The 12,252-nt window shown below is 50.9% G+C and overlaps 1 protein-coding gene across 1 annotated transcript in view; it reads right to left on the bottom strand.

Annotated features, from left to right (window-relative positions):
- Window positions 1-12,252, bottom strand: part of LINGO1 (leucine rich repeat and Ig domain containing 1) — a 153,444-nt gene that overhangs the window by 139,128 nt on the left and 2,064 nt on the right. The gene's annotated exons all lie outside the window — the stretch shown is intronic.

Genomic DNA, 12,252 nt, shown 5'->3' with positions numbered 1-12,252 from the left:
CTCACCAGCTTCACCTTCACATGCAGCACTCTCCTCTCCAGCAAGAATTTGATTTAATACATTTATTTAGTCGTGAGGTCCCCAAGGCAGAACTCATATCCTCTTTTTGCGTCTCAAACAGTTTTGAGCAGTCAGTGTTTAACAAATTAATAATAATGTGATGACACCTTGAAAAATAGAGTGTCCTGTCCTCAAAAAAGGGGCTACATTTCCCAATTACTCCAAAGGGCACTGCTTCAGACCTCGCTGAGCAAGTGGCATTTAGGCGCAGCCACCTTTTAATGGCAATGATGTGATCCTGCTACGGCTGCAGTCACAGAATTGTTAGAGTTGAAAGGGACCTCTGGAGGTCATCTAGTCCAGGCCTCCTAATTAAAACAGACCCTTAAAAATTATTAAAAGCACCATTACACATTTCTCAAATGACAGTATTACTGAAAATACAATAAAATAATCCCCGCCCCACCACGATGAAGGTGAACAAGGCCGGGGCAGGGGTCAGGCACAACGGAGCGGAGCCCCCTGAGCCCGCAGGCCCCGCCATCCCCACAGTGCCTGGGGCCCATGGGCAGCCAGGCCCAAACTTCGGGCAGTGGGGACCAAACCCATCCCCTCCATCTCCCACCCACCCACCGGCGACACCAAAGGCCACCACAGCCCCGGCGGAGCCTTCCCACCGGGAAGGGGAAGGGAGGGGAAAAGCGGCTGTGGGGGCGCTCGCCCATTCCCCCATCCGCAGCCCACGGGAGCCACGCTGAGCTGTGGGCACGGTGTGGCGGTGTCCCTGCCTGTGCCACGCTGAGCTGTGGGCACGGTGTGGCGGTGTCCCTGTGCCACGCTGAGCTGTGGGCACGGTGTGGCGGTGTCCCTGTGCCACGCTGAGCTGTGGGCACGGTGTGGCGGTGTCCCTGTGCCCACGGGCTGGCCCTCACAGCCACCCGCACCATCCGCCATGGGGGGCAGCTGTGGCCAATCTCCTCCTGGCTCCACACTGCACAGCATGAGGGAAGGGATGGAAGCAAGTTAAAAAAAAAACCTCTTAGCTCAGGTATTTTTTAGCAGCCGTGCCCTACCCAAGGTCTGCCATCCTACCCCAAGTTGCCAGCTAAGCTCAACATCTCTCTGTCATGAAAAGTATTCATGAGGTTTGCGTGGAGGCTGGCAAATATTTGCCAAGGATTCTTCCAAATCTCCAAGCCCACCATGAGCTCGCTGCAAATTTGTTTGCTGATCGTGGTCCTTGCACTAATTTGCAAATGGAGAGCAAAGAAAAAGGCAGTGTACAGTGTAAGGGAAGACGAGAAAGCAGGATCCTATTCCATGGGGAAGGCAACCCCAGCGGCCCTAATGAGGTCTCATTAATTAACACGTGCAGCACTGGTGCAACACCCAGCTCCTGATGCTGACTGTGCCTAGGGAAGTGATCTCTCAGTGCAGGCAGCACCAGGGAGTGGGAGGATGCTGCTGGGAATGGCAACAGCAGCACCTGCAGGGTGTAAGGCCAGTGATAGCCCCAGTCTGACCTGTCCATGTTGCAAGGAGATGCTGGGAAAGCATCTTCTCCCCTTCCCTGCTCCCTCCCCACAGTGGTTTTAATCAGAGTTTCTCCTGTGGCTTCTCCTCTGATTTTGGCACCTCACCAAGTTCCAGCCCAGACCAAGCACATTGCTAATTAGCTGCACTAATTAATCACAGTTTCCATTGTTTATTCTTTTGTTCTCACACAAATGCCCATGCTGCCTGGTGTGGTGAGCTGCCATGGCATTCATGGAGCACCAGGACAGCTGGTGAAGCTGACCCCGGAGAATGTGGGTCATTAGCTGCTGGGCTCCCAGCTGGAGACCAGAACAGAACCCATCCCTGGTCCTACTGGGAAGTGAGTTAAAAGCCAAAGCCATCAATTCTGGCCTGAAACAGTACAAGATTCACAACCCCTCTCACTGCTCCAGCCTGGAATTGTTCATACAATCCGCACAGCTCAGACCATATTTCTAAAACTTCCAGGAGGCCAGGAGCTGCTGGTGGATCATCTAGTCCATTCCCCTTTTGGGAACTGGGATTTACTGTGCCTAAAGCATGCCCAGTCATCAAGCCTGGCCTCCAACATCTCCAGCAAAGCCAATTCTACAGCCTCCCTTGGCTTCCTGAGGGTGCTGCCACAACTGTTGGGGCACAGAGTGTGCTGCGTATCACTTGCCACCATCCTTGATCCCTCCTGCAGCCATCAGTGCCACAGCCTATTCTTCCTCTCTCCAGCTGTGGGGATGGCTGGCTGGCTGTCAGTCCATCAGATCCCCCCAGGGAGACACCCCACACTTGCTCCCAGGAGTGGGCATGGCAGCTGGAGCTGGCACACAGCCTCAGTGCAGAGACAGCCATCCATCCGCCTCTCCCCTGGCTAATCCAACCGAAATCCTGCCTTTGTGAGCATCACATCCACTGCCTAAGCATTAGGCACCCGCCGATCCCAAGCTAATCTCTGGAAAGCTCCCTCACCCAGGGGGGTTCCCCTTCCCTGGGCAGCCCTGGCACCCCAGAGGCATGGGGGGACAGGAGAACATGCCAGCTGTGACTCCTTGCCAGCACCAACATGATGTGCTGGGAATGAACCAAACAACCACTCTGCTGGCTCCCTCTTGACAGGGATTTTTTTTTTTTAACCAGGTATTTTTTGAGGAAAAAAAAAAAAAGACAGACACCAAGGGAAGAAAAAAGAACTGTAAGTCCAAGGGATCCTGTGTTGTTAAATACAGAGAAATCCAAGTCTGAAACCCAACAGAGGCCAAGGTTTCCGGGCTTTGACACAGCTGACAAGCTAGAGCACAATGAGAAAATACGAACACAGAAATAGCCAGGCAGGATAAAGGATTTACAGCTCCTTTCACAGAAAACAAAAGAATAGGCTTAAACACTCCATTTAGGAGTGGTAAAAAAAAAAAAAGAAAGATAAAAACCAGATCTGCAGGAAGAATATTTGAGTACAGGATTACCAGGAGGTGAAGGAAAACTAGATCCTGTCCTGCGTGCAGCAGGGCAGCAGAATCCCCAGGGACCCTCTCCCCTGGACCAGCAGTATTTTGCAGTGAGCACACACACAAAACACCAGGTCTCACCTCAGAGCCACCCAGTCACTTCCCTTGTGCCCTGGGTCAGAGCATCCCACCACAGCCCACATCCCAGGACAGCCAGCTGTCATGCCAACATCTGCATGGTCTCACCTCTGGAGCATTTCTCCTGGGCTGATTCTGGCTGGAGGATTCCCTCTTCACTCAAATCCCTCTCTGGGGTCCACTTCCCCAGTGCCAACCACCACTGCCTAATAAGGCTGGGGCTCCCCGCGTTTCAGACAGGCTTCTCCATGACAGGAAGGCTGCAGGCTCTTGGTTGCCCTCCTGTTCATTTGGAAGTCATCTCAGAATACCTCTTGAGACCTCAGCTGAGGAGGCCTGATGGAAAGAGAGCTAGGGCTGGCATGGGCTTTGGAAACAGCTTCCTCCCATCATCTCTCCAGATCTGTCCTTATTGAAGAGGGAAGTTTTCAGTTCCCTCTAAGTTTCCTCTAACTTGTGATGAAAGAGAAACTCTTTGGAGAACAGACAGGAACCCAGTTTCCCTGATGAAAGTACCACAGTGAGATTTTTTGGGTTTCTTTTCTTTGGAGTAGCACCAGCCAGAACAGAGCTTTGCAAACAGGCAGGCAGGTCTTACCCTTTCCATGGCAGCAGATCAAGTCTCCCAGCTGGAGACCAGGACAGAACCCACCCCTGGTCCTACTGGGAAGTGAGTTAAAAGTCAAAGCCATCAATTCTGGCCTGAAACAGCATGAGATTCACAAACCCACTCACTCCATCAGCTTGGAATTGCTCATGCCAGAGTAGCTCAGACTGTCTGTGTGAAACTCACAGGAGGCCAGGGGCTACTGGTGGGCTATTCAGTCCATTCTCCCTTTGGAAACTGGGATTTACTGCGCCTAAAGCATGCCCAATGGCTATGGTCAAGCCTGGCCTCCAACATCTCCAGCAAAGCCAATTCTACAACCTTCCTTGGCAGCTTACAAGCTGCTGAATTGCCCTGATAGTTATGCATTGAGGGTTTTTTTTTGTAAAAAGCAGCTGATTTCTCAGCAGCAACAAATACTTGGGAAAGCTTTCTCTCTGGCAAACTCTCTCTATTGTTCATCTCTTTCACATAAAACGTTCCTAATGAAGAGGGAAAGCAGGATCTTGGCTTCTTTCAAAACAATCTGAAATATTATATTAAAAACATGCACTGAGTGTTGACATATTTAGTGCATTGCTTTATAAAGCAAATTGCCCGAGCTCATTCAGCGCTTGACACCATTAAGACAACACAGAACTTCATGGCTGGGAGGATACCACTGCAAGAAGTGCCACTCTGGGGAGCTGTGGAGCACCTCAGAGCAGCCAGATGGCCTTGACTCCATCCTAGTGAGAAGTGGAAGCCACCAGCATCATCTCCCAAGAGAGGGATGCACAAGCACCACTCAATATGCTAATGTGACAACTACGGTTTCAGACCTTGAATCCTCCCCACCCAAACCCTCAGCTCTTCATATAGGCATCTCCAAATATCCAAGGCTGGGAAGACGTGGTATGTACCAGGCTCTCACAGCAATGGATCTGTGCTGTAGGAGCAAAGCTCAATTTCTCCCTCAACACATCAAGCCAAATCCCTTGGAAGTAGGAAAGTGGCTGTGGTGGCTGGTCAGGTTTCTCTCCACACCTGGCATAGACAGGATCCTTACAGAACCCACTCCTCTCCTGCAGTGTCTTTGAAGTGCTCCGCGCTCTGCTGCAATAGGATTTTTCAGACATTAAACTGATGCTCAGCAAACGAACAGACATAGAGAAAGCTTTCATTACAAGGCTGGTTCATGTCCAAGAGCAGCCCAGGGGCCGGCTAAGATAGGCAGCGATGCTTTAACAGCCTCTCGCCAGAGGCCAGTGTGAGCTATGGCTCCCTGTGGACTCCCAGTCCATGCCAGCTCCACACTCACTTTGCAGGAGCAGGGCAGGAGAAATGAGCAGGTTTTATGGCACACTGGCTCTCCTCCAGGGACCAAAAGCTTTGATGCTGACAAAGCCACTGCATCCTCTCCTGCTGTGAGGGGGCCCAGACAAGACATTTCTGGGTGCTTCTGGAGATGCTGCTGGCCTCACTAGGGACATCTCAGAGACAATGATGATCCCTTCCTGCTGTGAGTGGTGGTCCTGGGGGGATCACATCTTCCCCTCCAAGCACCTTAGGAGATCAGCACCTTAGGGGGTGCGAGCACAGGTCAAGGAACACTGCAGCCATAGTGTGCATGGAGGATGTTCAGGTTCGTTTACCTGTGACCTAACTCCATCTGCAGTGTGGGCAGCTGACACAAGGGCCTGGTTCCCCACGAGAGGTTGGTGCCGAACCAAAGACAACTGCTGCCCCATGCCAGAGTGGCACTAAAACCCCCCCAAGCAGGGCACAAACCCTTGGAAAACCTGGTATGCCTCAACCTCCTTTAATTTTGGATCCCAAACCCTCCAGGAGGGTCCAGCAACCCCTCATGACTTCCACCATCTCCAGCTCCCTTGAGTTTACCAGCAGCAGTGAGCGGACAGGCTCCCTGCAGCAAGATCCACTGAGCACAAGGCATCACAACAGATCAGAGAGACCTGGGGCTCCTCCTCATTTATATTCCCCTCCAGCCACAGCCTTCAACATGGCTGAGGAAGGCGAGGCAAGACAAGGCCTACAGAGAATGCCTAAAGATTATTTCTCTCGGATTCCAATTTATTTTCCATCATTAATGCGTTTGAAAGCCCAACACGTCCTGCGGACAGAAAGAGCATTTAAATGTGTGCGTGGTGGAGCTGCAAAACCGTGGTGAACACGTGCCTGGCGCAGGTACCCATCCCACCGTGGAGATCAGCATGGCCAAGGGAAGGGCTTTGCAGCCAGTGAGCATCACCCTTGCTCAGCAGAAGCTGTGGTAGAAGCCATCTTTTCCCCCCAGAGAGGTCCCCACCATGCACCATTTGAGCCCAGAAAAGCGAGAGCTTCATTTGGGAAAGCAGAGTTTTTCCTCCACCATCCCCAGTGCTGAGCACTGCACAGTGGCAGAGAAAAGGCAGGGCTGGGGGAGAGTGACTTGCATGAAGGATGAGAGGAGCTGGAGTCTTCCGTAATGGAGAGAAAATTGCTTTCGCCAACTATCTGCAGTTTTAAAGCAATTACATTTGGGGGGAAGCCGAGAGCATGTCTGAGCGCTACGCGCGTGGCCGGCATGTTTTGAAATACAAGAACCAAGTCAGGAAAAAATAGAAAAAGAAAATGCCATTAAAAAAAAAAAAATATTTGATGCAGTAGGCACTGAGAGGATAAAGTATTTATAACTCAGGGAGGGGACAGATACTGGAAGCAGCCAGACATCCCAGCAATGGGACAACTGAGAAGAGGTGGGGCAGTTTGCTCCTATCAGTGGCTGCCTTCCCCCTGAGAATGGGAAATCCTCCTTGGGAAGCTCTGAAAACACAGCAGCTGAGCACAGCCTGGTCCAGCAGAAATAAATAGAGTTTGTTCTAATTAAAACACTGATCACCCTCCGCTTCATCTGCTCCTGCAGTAGGGACAGTAACAAAAGTCACTGCAGTGACATCAGGGTCAGGTCTCCATGGGCTGGGAATGTGCTGCTCTCAGCCAAAACATGGAGCTGCCTTAATACTTCCCCTAACAGACCTGCAGGCTGACCCAAAACCCAGTAAGTACCCAGCAGCTACCGGTTAAAGCCTTTTCAGAACCAGATTCAGACCGGGAGGCAACAGCTTGATTTGGCCACAGATGAGAAGCTCCTTCAAGCTGTAAGAAATACTCCTGATCTTCCCTGCAAGCCGTCACCTTTCACCACCATCCTTCTCCTCTAATCTGCTGGAATTAGGAAGGATCCCAGGCCATAAGCACATCTCCTCTAATGACCAAGGTGGCAGGGCCCGAGCTGCCCTGATCCTCAGAGCTGCTGCACTGACTGCTGCTGGCACTGCTCAGACATCCAATTTATCAGGAGGATGTCCCTTTTGCTTTCTGGCCACGCGCCTTCCCCTTGTCTTTATCTGCTCTGGGGACAAGTGTGGGAAGCGGAGAAGTGGCATCCAGGGCTGCTGGTGACAGAGTCCCTTTTCAAAGGATGTTGTTCAGCTGTTATTACCAACTCTCACCAAGTGGAATTGAGACATGAAGTAGATTTGTGCCCAAGATAATGGCATTTATTAGACAAGCTATTGAGGAGAAAACAAAAGCTAACAGTGGAGAGCCACTAAGAGCAATGCCTAAAGAGAATCCATCACGAATACAAAGAGAAGAAGTGCTAATAGTTAGTGCTTTCCATCAATGATTTGAAACCTCATGCAGTCTGTTAACTACTCCAGGAGAGGGAAAGTTAGTGTCACCCAGTAAGGGATGACAAACAGCACCAAGGCGTCCAAGCCCTCAAACAAAGCAGTATCTAACCCCTTCTGCTCTGGGCAGATGTGGCTGAGCATCTCTGCCCCAGGGTGGCAGCCCTCAGCTCTCCCATCACCCTTCTCCTCACCTGTATCAGCATCACATAACACCTATGTTTTATGCTCCCAGTGCACACAAGGATGCTCCAGAGCAAGGCTCCCAGGATAACTGCACCCCACATCCTGACCTTGTCAGGATAGCAAGGAAAAAGAATTCCAGCTCTGCACCCCCTGCAGCAACCAGGCCCCTTTTGGTAAAGCTCCGTGAGAGATGCCATGGGTCCATCTAGAGACCATCCCCTTCTTTCCTCATCAAAGGAGACATGCTCCTGCAAAACCTTCTAATAAAAAAAAAAAATGCATTTTTAATGGGAATGAAAGTCTTCCATAGGATCTTCACTGGAATGCTGCTTCACTGCCAGCCTACCCAAGCCCCCAGTGACATTAGCTGGAACCTGGCACAACGCTCACACCCTGAGGCACAGCTGAGATCTTTGGGAAAACACAACAGAGATCATGGCTACTAAACAACAGCTTGTCTGGATCCTTGATGATTTCTGCTTTCCAATTTCCAGCCCAGACAAACAATATAGGAAGCTCCCAAATCCCCAGCCTTGAGGCCAGCACAAAGAGATCACCAATTTCACACCCAGACTTCTTCATCCCGACCCTCCTCTCCTTTGCACAAGGGCCAGGCTGGGGCATCAGCACAGGGTGATGTGAAGGAGGGTGAGCCAGGCAAAAGTATGAGGGCATCCATGCAGCCCAGAAGCTCCTGAGAAATTTATTGCTTGTGACACGCTGTCAAAGCGAGGCGCGTCTCATTAGTCAGAACCAAAGCAAATGAGAGGGCTCCTTAGCCAATTAAAAATTAAATAAATAAGGAAGGGATGCTCCATGGGGCTCATCACCTCCCCTTTGGCCCTGCTAGCGAGTGGGAAACCCAAGGCAAGATGTAACACAAGTCTGAGTCACAGCTTTTCCCCTTCTCAAGATGGTGAATTCCCCACTTCCAGTGAGCAGCAGCAGCTTGGGAGCAGCCAACAACCAGGACAGCCTGGCTGGATCTGGCACAGCCAGATGGAAAACAACAAGCTTGAGGAGCCACACCTGACATTCAGGGAGCTGGAAAAGCAAAGACTTCCCTTCACAGCCCCTGGAGCATTTTGTTTCCCAGCTCTTGAAATGAAGTTCATTGACTCCTCTAAGTGTCATTCTCTACTAAAAAATTCTATTTTTAACAGCTTTTCTTTTTAAAATGACATGGGTTTCCTTTGAGGGTTAAGCTGAGCAGGCACATGACTTTTTCTTGTTGTTTTTTCTTTGTTTCTTCCCTCCAAGATTTATCAGCCATTGGAGCAGAGGGCATTACAACTCTTCTCCAGCTTGGCAGCAACAACAGCCCTCTGGAGTTCTACACTGTCGTCCACCATGCCCACATCCTTGCAGAACTGAGGAGCAGAAGAGCCCATCCCAGACACCCAAACACAGATGAAGGGACCATTTTGAGCATGCACTTACAGGCAAAGTTCAGTTTCCCCATCACAAGCCAGCTTGAAATTTTACAACAGCACAGAGGTGCCTATTAGCATCAAACATCCCAGCTCACCACATTTCAAATGGGTGCTGGAGGAACCTGGAAGCTGCAGAGAGACCCATGGGTGTTGGATGGATTGGTGGGGGCACCTGAGCAAAAAGCAGGTCTCACCTCCCAGAGAAGGCACCCTGAGAAGAGCCCTCTCTCCTCCACCCATACACGACCCAGTGAGGGAGGGAGTGACCCCAGGGCCAAAGGATGCCATGCCCAGGAGAGACCCCTGCCCAGGGCACACAGGGGCACTCCCTCTTCCCACAATGATCCCAAAATGCACCCCTTAAAAAACAGCACAGACCTGAAACATGAGCCCAGCAGCATTTCCCAAATCAAACAATAAACAAGGAGCTGTTCGTTGCAGGTTTCCCTTACGCTGCAGGTCCTGATTAATACCCACAGTAAACACAAAGAAAAAACCCACCCTAAGGGGAATGCTGTCTGTTTAAAGGCACAAATGGATGCTAAAAGTAGACAAAGAAGCTGAGTGGAAGCATGGCAGGTTTGGAAACAGGAGGGGAGTGGTGAGAAGCCCATGGGCTCTGGTGCAGGAAGGAAGAGCAATGGGAATTCTGCCAGCCATGCCCAGCAGCCCCTAACCCGTGGAGCCATCCTATAGTCCTTGCAGGGTCAGTCACCCTGGCAGGAGGGGGCATCCTGTCACCACTACCAAAACATCCCAGCCCAAACAAGCTCTTCCTCCCTAGTGGTCCCCGAGACCAGGCAAGTTGGTTGGGGCTCTCAGGACACAGTCAGCTCTGGGGGACCAGTCAAGCAGCAAAACAACACTTCCTCTTATGGAAAAGGGCCATGGCCCTGGAACTAACCCCCAGTGCCCGGGGACTAACACTGCACAAGGCTGGTTTAACCAGAAATGGACATTTGAAGCTTAACAGCTCTTGCCAGCAGATTCCCCCTCTCTTCCCACTGATGCTGCTTCCCATACGGCGGCACACCCAGCTAATTAATTACAGAGCACAATCCAATCAGTCAGGCCATCCTACTGCAGTTAAAGGCATTTAAGAGATAATGCCATGAAACTCCAGATGGACTGGCCTGACCCCAGACTCTGACACCGCTGGGGTGCTCAGGCAATGCTGTCGCTCCAGCTGATGTCCCAGGTCCAAATACGCTGGGAAAAAGCCTCCAGCCTTGCAGAGCTCCCTGTGGGCTGGGTTTCTGAGTCCCTGCTGACTTTACCAAGACATGGGCTGTCCTGGTCCACTGGCCCTTTGCCCCAGGGCAACCTGGGCTCACTGCTGCCCGTGGAGCACACACCAGCCCAGCTCAACACAGGCACCAGTGAGGGAGATGCAACCTGCCCTACTTCTGGCTCTGAATTTGCTTTCAGTGTGGCAGGAAGACAGATCTGAAGGCCAGATGCCAGCCCATCGTCTCCCCACTGCTGCTACACACACCACACATAGTCAGCTTCAGCAGTGGCTGCCTCAGGGTATCATGCTGATGCCGATGTGCCAGGACAGCCTGATCCCTTCACACCTCACCATACAACTCCACTTTACCTCCCCACCATGCCAAGTACAGAGAGAGGATGGCCCTTGCTCACCAGCAGCAGGGACTGGCCTCACTGGGGAGGGGCTTTGGTGGCAAGTGGATGTGGGAGAGTGGCTAAAGTGATGGGATGCTGTACGACCAGCCCCTTTACTGTTATTACTGTTGGCACTGATGCGCTGATCTGCAGATAGGATGTTCTCAGCTTTGCAGGGATGGCCTAAATCTCCTCCCTGGGCTAAAAGTGTGGCTGTTCTCCCTTCTCAGCACTTCAGTTATTGGTTGAATTTATCAGACCCCTTTGACAAAGGTAGAGGCTTGGATTAGCTCAGGCCATTTGGTCCTGAATGAGCCACTGCCCTTTGCAGAGCCCCAGCAAGAGGCTCATTCAGTGGGTGTCCTCCATACCACAAGCAGCTTTTGTTCCTTCATCACACCCATCTGAAGCCCAACCCCATCCACGTACAGCTGGGATCCCTGCTGATTGCCAAGCTGCTCACTGTAAAAGTATTAAAAGAAAACCCATGGTGCCAAATCCTCCCAAGGACTCAGTGTGGTTATGCTGCTCTGTGCTAGCTACGTCCCAGCCCTGATGTTTGATGATGAAAGTGGCTGATTCTGTATTTACTGATCCTACCCTTGGTTAGTTTTGCCTACCCAGGGTGAGGATAAGCTCTTGGATTTGCAAACATTTTGAGGATTGTCGTTTTAATTTTTTTTTCCCCTTATTGTGTGTGCAAGCATCAAAAGCTCTTACACCTTGATCCAAAGCCCAAAGTCAAGGCAACAGGATATATATCTAGTCTAAATATATTCTGTCACAGGTGGCACCAAAAGATTGTTGGAACTGAAATGAGTGAGAGTTCTGCTCTTACTTGGTCCAGCCAATCTCCCAGATGCTTGACCTCCAAGGAGAAGTGAGGAGGAGCCTCCTCTCCTCAATCTCACCTCCAAAATGCCTGTCAGAGACTCAAGCACAGTTAGCTATGACAAAGGACAGAAAGCCTCCTCTCAGAGCTGCCCTTCCTCAAACCACCACCAGCCAGATACCCAGCACTCCTGCATCAGGGCCAGCAGCAGGAATATCCATAAGGTTTTCACCCAAGCAACAACCAACAAGTTTCACCAATGCAAAAGAGGGATGTGACTGGCAGGACTGGAGCATGGCAAATGGCAGCATTCACCAAGCACAAGAGTCAAGGGGATGATGCCAAAATGACATTTAATAACAAGGTGTTCCTGAAAACACCATCTCAGCACAACTACAAAACTCACTGTGTTTACTGAATGTCCTCTCATAGTGTTAGAAAAAGACACCAGCAATTAGCAAAGGGGGCTAGAACACGATTACTGTAGATGAGACAGGACCAACCCCAGACCTCTAACACCAACTGCTGTTCCATGCTTGTAGGAACTGGATGAGGAATGGCTTGTTGCACCCAGCACTGAAATGATGTACAGATAAATCATTTTGTTGGACCCTAAAACAAGGAACCTGACTACAATAGCACAACATTGTGACTTCACCAGAAAATCAGTATACCATGTCCCCTCCAGGGAGCCAGAAGAGATGGGGGCACTGTTTCTTTACAACATCTGTCCCGTGGTCCCCTGGGAATGAGCACAGAGGAGAGCTCAGCATATCTGGATAAA

Source organism: Parus major, chromosome 10, assembly GCF_001522545.3.
Source record: "Parus major isolate Abel chromosome 10, Parus_major1.1, whole genome shotgun sequence".
NCBI classification, from domain to species: domain Eukaryota; kingdom Metazoa; phylum Chordata; class Aves; order Passeriformes; family Paridae; genus Parus; species Parus major.
Note: the sequence above shows the minus strand (reverse complement) of the source record. Positions and strands in the feature narration are given on the sequence as shown.